Below are 17,935 nucleotides of genomic sequence, written 5' to 3'. Positions count from 1 at the left end.
GGGCATCAGCAGAGCTGTGTGTGGGGAGCCAGGGCTGGAAAAGCAAGAGGCTGTGGGTCAGGTTGAAGGGGCATTGGGAGAGCTGCATGTGGAGGGAGCTCAGGGCTGGCATATCAGGAGGCTGCAGGTTGGGATTGGGGCCACAGCAGAAGATATGAGAATGTTCCCTTCCTGCCTCCTCATCGGTGGAATGTGGATCACCCCGCCCATCAGAGAGAAACAATTCACTACAATGCTCTTATAGTCCTTTATTCTACTGTTGGTAAGATTAGAGACGAGAGGGTGAGTTTGGGGTGGGGAATAGTGTGTGTCCATTAAGGTCCCAGCAGCAATAAGGGTCACTAGACTGACTCGCATTGTTGGGGCTCTGGAGAAACAGATACTCTCCGGGGTCAGGGTTCCATGGCAGTGTCCCGGGGATGGTGCTGTGTTCATGCCACGGGGGCCAGGCCCACCTAGTTGTTGGCCCTCTCGAAGACAATGTAGTACTGGCGGATGAAGACATCTCCGAGGATCCAGAGCTCTCCAGAGGTGGTGGGGAGGTCGATGCCTTCAAAACTGGGAGATCAAGAGCCTGAGTTCTGCACCAGGGTAAAATGGGACATGGGTTATTGGGCTGGAACTTCAATGACCCCTTGAGTTATTATCCTGCAGGGAGTGCACATGCCTGCACCTGCACCATCTTGGGATGGGATCTCACCACTGCTCCCAAGCTAAGGAGCGTTAGCCTGGGTCAGGCCTTGGCTTGGAGACTTTAAGGGACAGCTTGGGGATGCAAGCAGTGGGGTTGGTGAGTGAGGCCTGGATGCTCACAGATATTTAGGGGCATAACTCCCATTGAGGTACCTTTGTGGATCTGGGCCTCAGTACAGTCCCAGTGCTTCAGCCTGAGGCTAAGGGGCGCAGCCTGTCAACTGGGAAGAAAAGTAAGGCCCTGATCACTTCTTTTCATCCCTTGAAGAGGCAAAGCGCGCTTTCTCCAGACTCCTGGCCAGATTCCAAAGGGAGCGATTACATTCTGCCACCAGAAATCCTGCTGTGATTATAAGTGGATTTGGGCTTCCCCACCGCCTGTCCCACCTACCAGCTGGTGTTGCTGTGTGCTGTTAAAGCAGTTTAGCTGTTCCTCCCCAGAGGGAAGCAAACCTTTATCATGGGGAAGGAAAACTCCTTCCTGATGCCCATGCCCTGGAGCGCGAGGCAGCGATCTCTCTTGATCTAGCCTTCCAGCTTGGGTCGCAGCTCATTTAATTCTCTCCTAGCCCCATAAGGCCCCTGCCCTGGTGATCTCCTACGGTGGCCAGCTCTACAGGCTGCCTCGCTGCTCTTGCGGTATGTCACTTTCATTGTGGGCCTGCCTTGATCTTGACCGTCCCTCCCCCTGGATCCATTTGTGGGAAGAGCTCTCGGCCGCCCCACTCTCATACTGGGAACAGACTCTGAGCTGCATCTCAGTGGTGCTCCTGCAGGCCCATGCCGGCTGTGCAGGGGGCAATTGCCAGCATGCTCAGTGCAATGGCCTCAGGCACAAGCCTTCGCTAAGAGGCCCCGAGGCGGCTTTCTCAGCAGGACACTCACATCAGTGATGTAGGCACTGGCGGGCAGAGGGAACTCGATGCCGTTGATGGTGAAGACGATGTTGGGCAGGCTGCTCATGGCACTGCAGCCACACACGGAGGAAAGGTTAGACACGTCTCAGGCACTAGGTTCTCCAATGAGAGAGATGGAGCATCACATCCATGTATAGCAGACACCTCTAGAAGCATCTCTCCCTTCTCCCTGCCCTTACCGTGCCATCGCTGGCGCCGATGTAGGAGTTGACGTTGGAGATGCCAGAAGAGGGCCCAGCCAGCAGAGAAGTGCCAGTGTCAATGATAGCCTGGCAGCCACCAGAGCAAGCGATGGGTTCGCTGTTCATGGTGATGCTGGAAGAGAGAGAGTCAGGGGGAACATTCCCAGTCACACTCCCGATTTCATTCCCACTCAGCCCATGAGCCAGCAGTGAGAGGCCTGCAGGGTGGAGCTGCCTCTCACCCCGCCCCCTCATCCCCCTTGCTACAACTGACAAGAACTTTCCCCTGATGTTTCAGCCTCAACCTTCTTGGCTACTCCCATCACTCATCGTCCTACAACCTTCTGGGACTGTGACCGATCTAGCCTGGGGGTCACAAACAGAGGTCAAGGGGTTGTGCCCACCCTGCCCTGTACTTTATTGCTAAGCAGAGCGGGCCAGATAAGGGTTCCTGGTGTGGACGAGGTGGAGAACCACTGATCTAACCTTCTCACTGGTGAGCCCCTTTCCTATAGCTCCAAGGAAGGCGTGATTCTGACTTGTCTCTTATCTTGTATAGACTCTGTAATTTGAGCTTCCCCAGGCTCCCGCATGCATCTCCTTTTTCCTGTCTCCTCAAGGTGGCCGATGAAGGGGAAGGACCAAGGGGTAGGAGATACCTGTCCATGGTGATTTGCCAGTAAGTCTCAGCAGAGAGAGGGATCTAGTTGAGGTTCCCAGAGTAGTAAGATGAGTCGATGCCGCCGAACATCACAAAGCTCCAGCTCTGGTCGTCCCTAGAGAAGGGAGAGGGGAGAGTCGAAGCAGATGTATGAATGGCTGGCTGGCAAGTCAATAGCAAACGCTCTGTCTGAACATAATAATGGCCATACTGGGTCATTACAAAGGTCCATCTAGCCCAGTATCCTGTCTTCCGACAGTGGCCAATGCCAGGTGCCCCAGAGGGAATGAACAGAACTGAATCAACAAGTCATCCGTCCACCGTTGCCATTCCCAGTTTCTGGCAAACAGAGGCTAGGGACACCATCCCTGCCCATCCTGGCTAATAGCCATTGATGGACCTATCCTCCATGAACTTATCGAGTTCCTTTTTGAACCCTTCCCTATTAGAGAAAGCCACAGCTGGGCAGTGCTGGGATACAGTCAGAGCTGGGCACATCAGTGTCTAGTAGCGGTGAAAGGACATGACGGTTGTCTGGGCGGGGCACCTCTACCCCTACTTTGATAACTGTCTCTTGCCAGGTCTCAAAAGCTAAGCAGGGCTGGGTCTGCCCTAAGATTGGATGAGAGACCTCCAAGGAAAAGCCCAGGTGTTTGCGGCAGTGGTGGCAGGTGCTGCTGTTCCCTCTGAGTCAGTACTGAGCAGTCTGGTGCTAGAAGGTGATGAGCCAGGGAGTCATGTGGGTGACGTGGGGCACTTCCCCCCCAGGAGTCAGGGGGTGTAGAGAGGGCCCTGATGCTTTAATGTAATCGTTACAGGCACTAGTGTTCACTTCTGCTCCCAAAATGTACATCACCAGCATAGAATGGCTGCCTTGTTCCACCCGAGATCGCTGTGTTTTGGGAATTCTGATGCAAACATTGCAGGGCTCAATCAATGTGAGAGGTGCTGAATCTCACTGCAGCAGATGGGCTGTTTCCAGCCCTGATTTACGAGCTCAGGTAGATGGAGGAGAGGTACTGGGACACCAAACCCTCGTTCATCATGTTGTCAAAGACGGGGGTGGCTCCAGAGGAGGAGCTGCTGGGGAAGGCCAGACCCAGGATCCCATCAAAGGGGGAGTAGTAGAGGAAGGAGCCGGGCTTGGTCTCGCTCAGGCCAAAGATCTGACTGGTGTCCACAATGCCTCCAACCTTAGAGGAGGGATGGGGACAATCAGACACACGCTACACCCTGGGAGAAGCTGCCAAATCTACCAGAGAGTCTTTACAGCGTGCAAGTTCTCAGAGGCTACCATGCCGTGAATTGTGCTCTCTCCCCCATGATTGGCTTCGTTGTCTCTTCTCTTCCCTTTCTCTATTCCTGTCTCCCAGTTCACAGCCAGTGGAGTTCCTGCTTTAGCTTTGCAGATGCATCCTGTCCTTCGAATTCCTAATCATTTCCCTTCTCTGCTCCAGGGGCTTTGATCCTTTCTTGTGATTTACCTGGACGGTGTCGTAGCCCAAGATTCCGGTTCCATACTGGATGGAGACGTCCTCACTGGTGGCCTCGTAGGTGGAGGAGTCTGATGGGTTGAAGCGATTGTGGTCTTCTGCAAGTACAGAAGAGTCAAATGGTCACAGACCGACACTTGTAACTCTCCCCATGTGTTGTATGGGAGACTAGTGAGGCTGTGAATTCTTTGGTGGGGGGAGGGTGCTTATGCACTGCAGTGCTCAGCATTGCAACGCCTAGGTCCCGTTGTGAATCTAGCTCCTGGGCTTCCTAGAAACCATTCCCCTCCTCTGACACTGTACAATTGGACAATCCATAGACAGTGGAAGGAAACCTATTCATATCTGGCTTCCACGGTAGCTGGAAACTGATGATTTTTTTAATTTTAAAAAAATTTGATTTTAAACAATGTAAATACATTTTTCTTTTAAAAAATAATACTTTAAAATTAAAGTTTAAATTATGACAACATCTGTGCAAGTCTAAACTTACTAAAATCTATTAAAATTAGTTAAATTAAATAAAAAATTACTATTAAGTAGTGCATATTTATTGCTGAAGTTTTAAAGATAGACCACTGAACTGGTGGATTTCACTGGCTCAGCAGCTGGAACTAGACTTGGTTGAAGTGCTAAACCAGCTTTTCACAGCAGTAGCCTCTTCCGCAGGTGCAGAGAGAATATTTTCTTCATGTCAGTTCATACAACTAGTTCAGTTCAGTGACTAGTTCATTCTAACTTAAGAAATTGACTGGGAGTTATAAAAGCAAGACAGCTTGTTTTCCTTTCCCACTAAAAAGTAAGTGTGAGAGGATGAAATCCAAAATCTTGGAAGGACATGGTGACCAGAAACAATCAGTTCAATTCACTGACTACACATAAGAACATCAAATGGCCCTACTGGGTCAGACCAAGGGTCCATCTAGCCCAGTATCCTGTATTCCGACAGTGGCCAGTTCCAGGTGCCCCAGAGGGAATGAACAGAACAGGTAATCATCAAATGATCCATCCTCTGTCACTCATTCCCAGCTTCTGGCCAACAGAGGCTAGAGACACCATTCCTGCCCATCCTGGCTTATAGCTATTGATGGACCTATCCTCCATGAATTTATCTAGTTCTTTTTTGAACCCTGTTATGGTCTTGGTCTTCAGAACATCCTCTGGCAAGGAGTTCCACAGGTTCACTGTAGATTGTGTGAAGAAATACTTCCTTTTATTTGTTTTAAACCTGCTGCCTATTAATTCCATTTGGTGACCCCTAGTTCTTGTGTTATGAGAAGTAGTAAACAACACTCTCTTATCTCCTTTCTCTACACCAGTCATGATTTTATAGACCTCAATCATATCTCCCCATTGCTGTCTCTTTTCCAAGCTGAAAAGTCCCAGTCTTATTAATCTCTCCTCATACGGAAGCTGTTCCATACCCCTGATCATTTTTGTTGCCCTTTTCTGAACCTTTTGCAATTCCAATATATCTTTTTTGAGATGGGGCAACCACATCTGCACACAGTATTCAAGATGTGGGCGTACCATGGATTTATATAGCGGCAACGTGATATTTTCTTTCCTATTATCTATCCCTTTCTTAATTATTCCCAGCATTCTGGTCACTTTTTTGACTGCCACTGCACATTGAGTGGATGTTTTCAGAGAACTATCCACAATGACTCCAAGATCTCTTTCTTGAGTGGTAACAGCTAATTTAGACCCCATCATTTTATATGTATAGTTGGCATCATGCTTTCCAATGTGCCATTACTTTGCATTTATCAACATTAAATTTCATCTGCCATTTTGTTGCCCAGTCACCCAGTTTTAAGAGATCCTTTTGTAGCTCTTCGCAGCCTGCCTGGGTCTTAACTATCTTTAGTAGTTTTGTATCATCTGCAAATTTTGCCACCTCACTGTTTTACCCCTTTTTCCCAATCATTTTTGAATATGTTGAATAGGACTGGTCCCAGAACAGACCCCTGGGGGACACCACTTTTTACCTCTCTCCATTCTGAAAACTGGCCATTTATACCTACCCTTTGTTTCCTATCTTTTAACCAGTTACCAATCCATGAGAGTACCTTCCCTTTTATCCCGTGGCAGCTTCCTTTGCATAAGAGCCTCTGCTGAGGAACCTTGTCAAAGGCTTTCTGAAAATCTAAGTGCACTATGTCCACTGGATCCCCTTGGTCCACATGCTTGTTGACCCCCGCAAAGAATTCTAGTAGATTGGTGAGGCATAGTTTCCCTTTACTAATACCATGTTGACTCTTCCTCAGTAAATTATGTACATCTATGTCTGACAATATTGTTCTTTATTATCGTTTCAACCAGTTTGCCCAGTACTGAAGTCAGGCTTATAGGCCTGTAATTGCCAGGATCACCTCTGGAGCCCTTTTAAAAAATTGGCATCACATTAGCTATCCTCCAGTCATCTGGTACAGAAGCTGATTTAAATGATAGGTTACAGACTACAGTTAGTAGTTCTGCAGTTTCACATTTGAGCTCCTTCAGAACTCTTGGGTGAATACCATCTGGTCCTGGTGACTTATTGCTGTTTAATTTATCAATTTGTTCCAAGACCTCCTCTAATGATACCTCAATCTGGGACAGTTCCTCAGATCTGTCACCTAAAAAGAATGGCTCAGGTCTGGGAATCACCCTCACATCCTCAGCTGTGAAGACTGATGCAAAGAATTCATTTAGTTTCTCCACAATGGCCTTATTGACAACACTTCCTTTGTTTAATACATTGTTAATTTTAAATGCAAATTGTTTTAATAAACTTTTTTCTTAGGTATCCAGCACATTTAAGGTCATTTTATTTTACTAATAATTTTTAAAAGCTTTTTTTTTTTTTTTTTTTAATCAAATTCCAGTTACCATGTAAAGGTGAACACATACTTCAAGTAACAAGATTAGTCAGCTAGCAAACTGAAAAATGCATCCTTCACCATTTTCTCATAATTAAAAAATGTACAAATAAATGTATGTTAAGGTCTATAAGTGGTTACACTCAATATATACAGATTTATTTCTCTTCCTGATTAGGAAGAGGAAGTATCAATTTAAGGGTAAAAGCTATAATTAGTTGCAAATCAAGGTGTTTTAATGGTTGTCAACAAAAAACAACTTCCTGCAGGAAAATAACTAAAAAGTACAAATGCAAAGCAAGATTAAAATCTGTGATTTCAATCAAGGTTTCCTCATTGCTGATTTAAATCTCTCTGATTTCAATCAAACCACCCAGATGGCATGTCAAGGCAAGAGGTGTTGCAGGTAACTTACTGCAGGCTGGGCTGGAGCAGTACACAGAGGGCACCCAGAGGTTGGAGGAGCCGGTCTCGAAGAGGACAGAGAAATCCTGGGCTGGGGTGCTGATGGAAACGGTTCCAAAGTACTCGATATGCCAAAGCAAGGCAAAGAACGATGTATCTACGCAGGAGGTGATTGCCTCTGATTTCATGCAACTAAGCAATGCAAGGCTTGGTCTGTAGCTGGATGGGTGACTGATAGGTTAAAGGCTAGTGCTTGGGTTGGGGCTGGCAGCTCATCAATCAGCTGACATGGTAACAAACAGCCTACTTTGCGGAGGGCTAGCTCAGTGGTTTGAGCATTGGCGTGCTAAACCCAGGTTTGTGAGTTCAATCCTTGAGGGGGCCATTTAGGGATCTGGGGAAAAAATTGGGGATTGGTCCTGCTTTGAGCAGGGGGTTGGACTAGATGACCTCCTGAGGTCCCTTCCAACCGTGATATTCTATGATTCTAAAGAGGTTCATTTCCATCCAAGGGCTAGATCCTCAGCTGGTGTAAACCGGCATAGTTCCACCAGTTGATTTACAGCAGTTGAGGATCTTGGCTACGGTGGCCTTGCTAAAGGCTCAGCCTGAGCTGCTGTTTCTCAGCCATCACTTTGCCCAGCACCTGCTGGCATGTGATGCACAGAGTTGTTTAACCCCAGTTTCCATCAATCTCAATGTACTGGGAAGCAGAGAGCCAGCAGACCTGGGAGTTCTATTCCCAGTGCTCTTCTTAATCCCATCCAATTGCAGCTGGGGGCTGGATGGCCCAGCATGGGGGCTGGGGAAGGTTCTTGGCAGCAGCAAGGGAAGTGCTTGGTTGGAAGCACATGGGTGGGGGAGTGGGTTGGGGCACTTTTTGGAAGAGAGAGAGATCAGCTGTTGGCAGAGAAGTGGGAAGCTTTGATGAGGAGAGGGAGGCTGCAAGACCTGCTCTCCTGCCATACTCATGTCCATGCAGTTTGTTAGGAGCTTGCTGGCATCCTCGTTGGTCAGGCTGGGGAAATACTTGGAGGCCAGGTTGTAAGGGTGTTTCTTCAGGAAATCCTCCAGCAAGCCATGTTTCTTAAGGTTCTGCCTTAGGGATTTCCCCTTCTTCAGGGAGACCCTAATCAACAAGCATGGGGAGAGAGACTGATCAATAAGATATAAACAATAGACAATAGCCTTGTGTTCAGGGAATACCGTGCAGTCCGGCTCTTACACTGCATGGAGACCCCTTTTTATAGCTGGGATTAGCACAGGGTTTAGGTGAGTTGCGTGACCAGTGCACTAAAAGTTAGTGTGAGTTGGGCATATAATTCCCGCAGGACACTTGTAAACTCCTGGCCCATGTGTAACTAGCACTGAGAGGGCCTAGTATGCTGGGAGCTGTACTAATACACTGTCCTATAGATCTTACTGATGAAATAGACAAGGTGGACAAAGGACATATGTTCATTTGTATCCAGAGAACTGAGGCTCAGAGAGACTCAGTCACTAGGTCACACAGGGAGTCTGTGGTAGAGCTGGAAATGAACCTAGATTTTTCCAAATCCTGTTCCAGTATTGTAACCATAAGCCCATCCTTCCTCATACCTCTGCTATGCCATTCAACCAAGGGGTAGTTCCCACCTGCTGCCTATTAAAGAATGAAGTACTGAGGAGAGAGATGTAGGAGCTGCTGCTGCTAAGGGAACATTGCTCTGTAGAAAACTGAGCTCAGAATCCCAATGTTTCTTGTTCCCCCCTGCACTCACTTTGTCACCCGGCACTGAGAAAGCACCACCAGACGGAGGAGCAGAAGCCACTTCATGATGTCCCTGTTCACCCAAACTGGTGGGGAAAGGAAAGTGTGAGTGCTAAATGCAGCGCAACGCCGGGATGCTGCTCCTTATATGCACATAGTGCAGAGCCTTTCCTATCCCATTAGTAACCCTGATAAGAAATGCAAACCTTCCTGGTAAGATTGTCCAAGATGTCCTTGAAAGAAAGGTCTGGAGAACACTCCAAGTTCACAGATCTCCACCTTCACTTGGCAGTGACCTGAAAATAGGGGCATCTTCTAGTGGGAAGGGGTGAGAGTTAGGGGAGGTTTCCTTGCTGAGCTTTGAAAAGAAATGATGCTGGGTTGTTTTAAAGAGCAAACAGGAGGCACAGAGGAATTGGAATGGGATATAGAGATATTCACCTCCAGGTCACTGGTTCCAGTTTGGGCCCCAGTTGTAAAACAGCCATGTAGTGGGAACTGGTGTCTCTATGGGAACTGAGATATGAAGCTTTACTCCTCTAGCTCATTGGTATGAATCTGAGCCCAGGTCAGCGCAAGGAGCTGAAGTTAGTGGACAGGGAAATAGGATGCATGGTATGCTACGGTCTGAGTAACTGGTTGACTCAGAGGATATGGAGCCGTTCACCACTATGGCACTGGTCCAGCTCACTCAGTTCAGTAGAAAAAATCTTTGTCAACCCTGTGGATGAAATATGCTGATGGTCTTTGTGAATTTCCTAGTGACACATGTCAGGGAAGGAAAGGATCAGGTATGAGGACTTGGTTTGGGTGTGAGTAGATGAATGGCTGAATCTAGTTGGCAGCTGGTATCAAGTGGAGTGCCCCTGGGGTCAGTTTTGTTCAACATCTTCATTAATTATTTGGATGATGGGATGGATTGCACCCTGAGCAAGTTTGAAGATTACACGAAACTGTGGGGAGAGGTAGATATGCTGGAGCCTAGGAATAGGGTCCAGAGTGACCTAGACAAATTGGAGGATTGGGCCAAAAGAAATCGGATGAGGTTCAACAAGGACAAGTGCAGAGTCCTGCACTTAGGACGGAAGAATCCCATGCACTGCTACAGGCTGGGGACTGACTGGCTAACCGGCAGTTTTGCAGAAAAGGACCTGGGGATTACAGTGGATGAGAAGCTGGATATAAGTCAACAGTGTGCCCTTGTTGCCAAGAAAGCTAATGGCATATTGGGCTGCATTAGTAGGAGCATTGCCAGTATATCGGGGGAAGTGCTATTCCCCTCTATTCGGTACGGGTGAGGCCACATCTGGAGTATTGCGTTAGGGAGGTGGTGGAATCTCCATCCATAGAGATTTTTAAGACCCGGCTTGACAAAGCCCTGGCTGGTATGATTTAGTTGGGGTTGGTCCTGCTTTGAGTAGTGGGTTGGACTAGATGACCTCCTGCGGTCTCTTCCAACCCTAATCTTCGATGATTCTATGATTCTATGAATGTGATGTGACTGCCCTCAACAAGTCTGAGGGCAAATGGTAAGCTGTGGTTGGGAATGACAGGACTAAGGCATTGGTGGGCTATGGAGCCCACCAGTGGTGGAGAAGAAGGAAGAGATGTCCTTGGGTAGAGGGTAAGTTCATCATGACATAGGATTTAGGGGGAGAGAAAAGGAGATCCTGGATGGCCCCCAAACTGGAGCGTGATTACCTGCACCGGGAGCAGATCATGGGTTCAAGTCCCCATGGCTGGAATGTGTGGGGAGGCCTCGCTGCTTAGCCCTGACACTGCAGCCATCCTATTCCTGGCAGGAAGCCATCCACGGTCTTGGGCACCAGGCCATGTGCCCACGTGCTAGGAGCAGCTGCTGTGCTTGAAATCACAATGAGAATCCCATGAGATTAGACAACAGCATTTAACTTTCCATTTAGCACTATCCACTCCTAACCCTGTGGGGACAAGCAAACACCAGGGGAAGGATGAGGTTTCCACGTGACTAGGAGTAAAGTCTCCTTAGGCCAGTGATAACCCTAACAAAGGGGCCTGGAACTGGGCAGGTCTGACCTTGCTACTCTGTGTATAAAAACTTATCAGTTCTAACAAGTTTATCTGAGCAGAACTGGTCCTGAAAATCAGCTTATCGGATGTCCCCTGTTGCCCCACAGTGAGGCCCTGGCATCTGGTGTTAGTCTCTCAAATGGGCAGGTATTTTCCATTCCCTGCTCCAGATTTTTCAACAAAGAGGTGAAATAGATCTCAGATTTAGAGAAGAGAGATTTTCTTTGAGACGTCTGACACCGGAGAGACAATGCAGGCACCTCGTAGCACCCTGAAGCAGTAGAGATTAATCCTGCCTTATAGCACCCCCTTCTTTTCCAGTCTTGGGTCTCCACACAGCTCTGCGAATGCCTCTCAAATTAGACCTGGTTATAATAGGCCTGGGGTATGAAACACACACACAGCACTGCTAAAGCGCCTCCTGAGAGACAGGCTGCCCTGCTATTCCAGCCTTTAGTCTGACACATCCACAGCTCTTCTGATGCCCCTCAGTCCTGACCTGCAGCTCCCTGTGCTAGTTTATAATAGTCTCTTCTATAGAAAGTTGGCTGATCACAACCAATTGTGCTATTCCCTTTGCAGAATTCCTTGCAGCCTGCAAGAATTTGTGACTGATTTGAGGATGAGGAGCTGAACTTGTAAGTTTGGAGAGGCTAAAACTGAGTCTCTGATAAGAGACCAGATTGGGACTGAGATCGGGAACATATATCTCAGAGACTACTGGAAGAGCCATAATTAACCCGTGACAAATCTGTCAGAATTTGTCAAGCAATTGAAGTCACCCAGTCCAGAAGGAAGATTTTGGAGGGTGGGCAGTCTCTGATACTGTGGACATGGTAGAGAATCCAAAATACTGCAAGAAAAGAGACCTGAGGCAGAAAGGGATGGAGACTTCCAAGTCAGAGTTCTGAAAAAAGAGCACATGGCTTGTGCTGGTTGCCACAGTGTGTACAGCTCCAAGATAATGCCCGGCATGTGGGAAAAAGATGCAAGAAATGCAATGGATTCCATCATGTTGCAAGAGTTTGCAAGGACCATTAAAAAAACCCCCAACAGCTTTCCAGTCAAAATGTTGACTGTGATTGCCAGAGCTACTCCTCAGGGTGAGACCCTGTGGCAAGTAATGCAGAGTGGTATGGAGAGCATATTCCCAGTCCCTATTTTTGAGTTCAGAGGGAGCTGTCAGTACCAGATGGGACTATGTTTAAAGGAATCAGGATGGTGCTTCATAAGATGGTAGAGTAAAATGTGTTATGAAGGAGAAATGAAGGTGATTTAGGAACTGAGAAATCTAAGAGAAGCGCTGGAAAAGTTTTACACTGGCCTCAAATGAACAGCAACATTGAGGAAGCCATCAAGGCTTGTCGTATGTGCCAAAAGTTCAGGCCAAGTCTAGGAAAAGGGCCAGTGTTGGTGGCATAGGAGTAATTGGCTCCCTGGAGCAAAGTAGGCAGAGATTTGTTTACATTGGCTGGAAAAATCTCTGTCTTCCTTCTAGACTAGTCTCACTTTCCTGAGATAGCCTTACTGGAAGATACTATAGCTGAACAGGTGATTGTGCATGTCTATTTTTGCTAGCCATGTTATACCTGACATTTAAAGTCTGACGATGGCAGCAGTTTAGTGGGCATGGGTTTGAGCAGTTTGCAGTGAAGTATGGGTTTAGACATGTAACTGCTAAATCCCCTTATCTCCAAACCAGTGGGTTGGTGGAAAATGGTGTTAAAATAATAAAGCGGCTACTGAAAAGGGCTCTGGAGTCACACTCTGAGCCAGGCTTAGTACAGTTCAGTTATAGGATGGTACCAATGAAACATGGTGTGTCACCTGCAGACATGTGGTTTAACAGAATACTGACAAGTAGAATGGCTGCGATGACAGAAGCTGCTGTCCGAGGAACTGGGGATTTGCAGAAGAATAAAGAGACAGAGAAAACAAATAAAAAAAGCCAGATGATTTGGGATCCCGGGAGCTTCCACCAAATTGTGAATATGATGCAGTGCGCATCTGTGATGGAAATCAATGGTCACCAACAGTGGTGGTATTAAGCGAGACTGCCCTGCAGTTGTATGAGGCTGTCACCCCAGATGCACTCATACTGCTGAGGGATAGGCGACACCTTCTCCACATCCAGAATAGAGGGAGGAGGGTCGTAAGGTCAGACATTTGGCCTGAGAGGGTCTCAGTTGGGTAACAGATCAAGACAGCCGAGCCGCAGGACATGCCACCTCTGGAACAAAATGGACTCACTGCATTCTGACAACAGTAGTGCTGATCTGGCAGGGAGACCAGCACAGGGCACCTGAGAGATTAACTGAACTTTATTAGCAAGGTTCATTAGTAGGACGGTTATAAGTGTTTGGAGGAGCGAGTTATATAAATGTTGTTTGTGAAGTGTACCAGGGCTAAGAAGTGAGACCTCCCCCACATCCCAGCCATTGGAACTTGAACCCATAATTTGCTCCTGGGCCAGGGAATCAGTCTCCAGGTTTGGGGCCATCCAGGATTTTCTCCTTTTCTCTCCCCACAAGGTCTAAGTCATGGTGACCTTACCCTGTTCCCAAGGAGGACTGGACATCTGCTTCTTGCCCATCAACAGGGGCCTCTATGGGGCAATAAACAAAAATTCACAGAAGCCCACGACCTGTCCCTGGCTTTTACTAAAAACACCCGTGAGAGAATCTTAACCTCAGGCTATGTCTACACTGCGCAGCTTTAGTGACATGGCTGTGCCGCTACAGCCGTGCCACTAAAAGGTGCGCAGTGTAGCCTCTATTTGTCGGCAGGAGAGAGGTCTCCTGCCAACAAAAAACTTCCAGCCCCACAAGCGGCGTTAGCGTTGTTGGCAGGAGAGCGCTCCTGCAGACAAAGCACTGTTCACACCGGCACTTGTCGTCAGCAAATCTTTTGTCTTTCGGTGGTGTGTGTTTTTTTAACACCTCTGAATATTGTTAGCTTCTAAGCCTGTTAGCTCGAGATAGAATTTTGGATTTGATGTTCAATACTCTTACATCCTTACTAATATGTGTGAAGAACAAAGGACAAAGATGCTGTGTGTTGCATTTCCCACAACCAGATGGGGCTTTTAGTACAATGAGACAAAGGGGTGGTGCTAAAAGTGTTACAGGGTGTGGTGGGAGTGCAATATATGAGCACACTCTTGACGACTGCCTCAACTCCTTATCTCAAAGCAAGGTCAGGCAACCAGTCGGGAGGGGCAAGGGAGGATTGTGTGGGGCGGTAAAACACTAAAAGACCAGAGAAATGACTGCCCGTGACTGGAGCACAACCTCACTCCTTACCCCTCCCATGGAGTACAAAAGGAGTGGGATGAAGACCCAGGCTCACAAGCCTCCAGAGCAGAACATGACCATAAGTTATAAGGAGTGTGACTGGGGTGTGCGCTGCAGGTATATTTGGGCCTGCTAAGAAGAAGGAGGGGGAGTAGGAATGGGGAATGGGAGTGGGAAGGGGAATGATAATGGTAATAGGGGACTGGGGGACTGGGGGAATGGGAACAGGGGAATGAGGAACAGGGACACAGGCAAGGCTCTGCAGTGTCAGAGCTGGGAAGGGGGACACAGAGTAAATGCTCTGCAGCATCAGAGCTAGAAGCAGAACACCGGGAAGAGGGAGCTCCATTGGTGTGCGGAGCTAGGGGTTAGAAGAAGAAGGGGTTCCACTGGTGTAGAGAACTGTAATTGGGGGAGGGGAAGGGGAAAACTCTATCGGCATAGAGTGATAAGCCTGACTTGTGTGAAGGGCTTCGGAATATGTTTGCTTGGAACTAACCCCAATAAACATCGCATCGCCTGCTCTTCAAACTTCTGGTCTTCCGCTTTCCGTCTGCATGACAAGAACCAGGGAAGGGGGATGGGGGGTGGGAAGGGAAAGCCCTCTAACAAACGCCAAAAGTTTTGTCTTTCACTTGCCAGTGTAGACAAAGCCTTAGTCACTGGTATGAATCTGAGCCCTGCTGGGGGCGGGGAGGGTAGGAACGGGGGGGTGGGGGAGTGTCTAACAGTGAGAGAGCTGCCAGGGGCTGACCTCCAGCAGCTCCTCCAGCCCTGCTGCTGCTCCTGTGGCAGGGTCTGACCGCAGCTGCTCCAGCCCCAAAGGGGCTGAGCCAACCCCATTCACTGCTTCAGCCCTGAGGCTACTGCTCTGATGGCCTGGGGCTGACAGCTGCTCCAGCCCCGCACTGGAAGATGTCACGGATTCTGTGAACTCTGTGACAGAATTGTACCCTTACCAATGACCCAGAGGTGTAAAGCTCCATATCCTGGTTCCCAAAAAGAAACCAATTCCCCACTGCATGGCTGCCTTGGGTGCAGGGGACTGGACTAGATGACCTATTGAGTCCCTTTCCTGTCATACACTTCTGTGATTCTATGGCTGTATTGCAAGTGGTGCCAAAGATGTGGAAGGCTCCAATCCCATTGAGTTACCCTCTCTCCCAGCATGGGGCTAGATTGGAATGAAGAACCAAGCAGTGAATGTCTCCGTATCCCATTCCAATTCTTCTGTGCCTCCTGTCCCATTCTTTAAAGCAACCCCAAGGCATTGCTTTTCAAAGCTTAGACGTCCCTGACCTCTCACACCTTCCCTCTAGACAATGCCCCATTTTCAGGTCACAGCCAAGTGAAGGTGGAAATCTATGGACTTTGAGTGTTCTCCAAAATTTTGTTTAAGGACATTTTGGAAGATCTTATCGGGAAGATTTACATTTCTTATCAGGGTTATTAATTTGATAAGAAAAGCTCTGGGCTGTGCGTTTATAAAAAGCAGCACCCAGGCGTTTCTCTACATTCACCACTCATCACCACTGGCTTGCGTGTCAGACAACAACATGAAGTGGCTTCTGCTCCTGAGTTTGGTGGCGCTCTCTCAGTGCCGGGTGACAAAGTGAGTACTGGGGGAACACACCACTTTGGGCTGCTGAACTCGGCTTTCTACATAACCATGTGTGATTATCAAGGGGAATGTCTGCACTTGTCTCATTCTCTTCTCTACTCTCCTTTCGTGTATAGGCAGCAGCTGGGAACATCCCCTTAGCTTTGTGTTGTAGCAGGGGAATGAGGAAGGCAGGTCTTGTGGTTCAGGCACTGGAGTGGCACTTGCGAGATCTGGGTTAATTCCTGGCTCTACTACAGACTCCCTGTGTGACCAGGGGCAAGTGATGGAGTCTCTCTCTGGGGATCAGTTCTCTGTGATAATATTAGTGTTTATTGTTTGTATTATCACAGCATGTAGGATCCACAAGTCATGGACCAGAACTCCATGGCACTAGGCACTGGAAGGCTGTCCCTTCCCTAAGTAGATAACTACCTCATTAGGACATAAGAGACAACAGAGACATGCAGACAGACTGAGAGGGGAGCACAACTAAACAATCAGTCAGCTTGATGGACAGTGGTCTCTGCACACCAGCAGCCAAACTGTTGTTATGTTTTTTTATAGGCACGACGACAAGGGAGAGTTTCTAAGGAGGGATTTGAAGGAGGACAGTGTGGTAGCTTTTCAGATGCTTATGGGGAGGACCGCCCAACCATAGGGGGCAGGTGGGAGAAAGCACGAAGGTGCGTGATTGAAAATTTATCAAGTTGGCAGTAGAGGCTGGCATCATGGGCCAATGGGAGATGGGCATCAATAGCTTGATAGCCAATGAGGGATGAGAGGTAGGGTGGGACTGAGTGCGAAGGACCTTGGAAGTGAAGAGAAGCAGCTTATGTCTGGTATCATAGAGCAGGGGGAGCCAGTGGAGGGACCCAAAGAGAGGAGTGTCATGTTCAAAGTGACTTGCTAGGAAGATTATATTTGCAGCAACGTTCTGAATGGACACGAATGTGGCAAAATGGCATTTGTCAAGGCCAGGGAGAAGAAGTTGCAACAATTGAGACATGAAAGGAGGAGAGCTGGGACGAGAGCTATGGCTGCGTGAAGGGACAGGAAAGGCTGCATCTCAGAGAGCTTATGCAAGAAGATTTGGCAAGATTTAGACATAGCCTGGATGTGAGGAGCTAGACAAAAGTTGTTTCACATGTTTTGGGATTGGCTTTCTTTGTAGGAACCAATCCCTGTACAGCATGCTCTACCCACGCCATGTGTGACTTATTCATCTTTATGTTCCCATCTTATCTCGTCCACTGTTACCCCATTCTTTGTAAATGATTCCTTTGATGTTCCCTGCCTTATCTTGGCTAGTTCAGCCATTCTGTCTCTTGGCTTACCATGCACTTACCTGTCCTGGTTAGCACAGACATTCTGTGTTCAGCCTGCTGATCTATTCACAGTACCTTACTAATCCTGCCTTCTAAAAAATGAGGCCTCTCCCATGTTCAATTACTCCCATCAAGCCAGGCCTAGAAGGTCGAGATTTCAATTTGGACAGAAGGAGACAGGTCTGGAGAAGGGAGGCAGATCTGTGAGTCATCGGTATAGAGGTTGTAGTGGAATTTGTGTTTGTGGATGAGATTACACAGAGATAAGGGGTAGAAGGCGAATAGAAGGGGACCAAGGACAGGACCCTGTGGAACTCCCACAGAAAGTTGGAGGGCAGATCCTTTGAAGGCATCAAAGGAGTGATTACAGATGTAGGAGGAGAACCATGAGAGGAGAGACATGGAAGCCAAGGGAGAACATGATTTCAAGCAGAATGGAATGGTTGACGGAGTCAAGGTGGCGGATAATAGTTCCTTTGTCCATTTTGTCTATTTCAACAGTAATCTCTACAGGACAGGGACTGTCTCTTTCTATGTATTAGTACAGATCCCAGAACGTTAAGCCATCTCTCTTCTAGTACATATCAGCTGGGATTTTCCAAGAATCCTACAGGAAATTTGTGCCCAACTCCCACTGACTTTCAGTGCCCTGGGCACCCAACTCCTTTGCACTCCTTTGATAATCCTAGGTATACTAAGG

General features: G+C 47.9%; 1 pseudogene; it reads right to left on the bottom strand.

Moving 5' to 3' along the window:
- Nucleotides 1-431: 431 nt before the first annotated feature.
- LOC119566521 lies at nt 432-9,031 on the bottom strand (annotated as a pseudogene).
- Between the last annotated feature and the right edge of the window lie 8,904 nt (nt 9,032-17,935).

The sequence above is a fragment of the Chelonia mydas genome, chromosome 6 (genome assembly GCF_015237465.2).
Source record: "Chelonia mydas isolate rCheMyd1 chromosome 6, rCheMyd1.pri.v2, whole genome shotgun sequence".
NCBI lineage: Eukaryota > Metazoa > Chordata > Testudines > Cheloniidae > Chelonia > Chelonia mydas.
This window is presented reverse-complemented; position numbering and strand designations above follow the sequence as displayed.